Raw genomic sequence first — 703 nt, 5'->3', positions numbered from 1 at the left:
CAGCGCAGGGCTGCTTCTCTGCTAGAACGAAACGTCCCCGCCCCCCGCCCCGACTACGGTGAGCTCTGCCGGGAGCCGAGGCACCCCGCCCGGGCCAGGGGAAGGCACTGGCGCCGCGGGAGCCGAGCAGAGGCGGAGGCGGAAAAGAAGTGGAGCAGGAAGGGGTGGCCGAGGGAGTCGCGAGAGGGAGGCGGCGCCGGCGCGGGGATGCGGGCGAGGCCGGGTGGGGTGGGTGGAGCGGGGTGTGCCTCCGTCGGTCGGTCAGTAAGTCGGTCGGTCCGCGCAGCCCGCGCGCCGGCGTCCCCTGCCTCGAGCGCCCGCCCGCGACAGAGATCGGGACTGGCGCCCCCTCCGTCCGCGAGCCTCACCCCTTCCCGGGGCTCTTCGCTGATTCCTGCCGCTCGCCCCGCCGGGCCCACCGGTTTCCGCCAGCCCGGGCGCCCGTCGCCTGGTCGGTTCGTGCGGTCCCTGCCTCTCCCTCCGCTCGCGTTCTGTCTCTGGCTCCCTCTCGCTCCGGTCCCATTTATGAAGCGCGGTCCCATCACGTGTTAATGAGCCTTTGTCCTGCCCTGGCAGCAGCGGCGGCACAGACACCGCCGAGGGAACTGTGCGGGGAGGGACGGGCGCGCGGCGCCCGTGGCTCCAAACTTTGCTGGCGCTGGGGATCCGCCGCGGCGCCGGCCCCGGGGCCAGAGGGGACGAG

This window comes from Neophocaena asiaeorientalis, unplaced genomic scaffold, assembly GCF_003031525.2.
Source record: "Neophocaena asiaeorientalis asiaeorientalis breed wild unplaced genomic scaffold, Neophocaena_asiaeorientalis_V1.1 scaffold161, whole genome shotgun sequence".
Classification (NCBI taxonomy): Eukaryota; Metazoa; Chordata; class Mammalia; order Artiodactyla; family Phocoenidae; genus Neophocaena; species Neophocaena asiaeorientalis.
Note: the sequence above shows the minus strand (reverse complement) of the source record.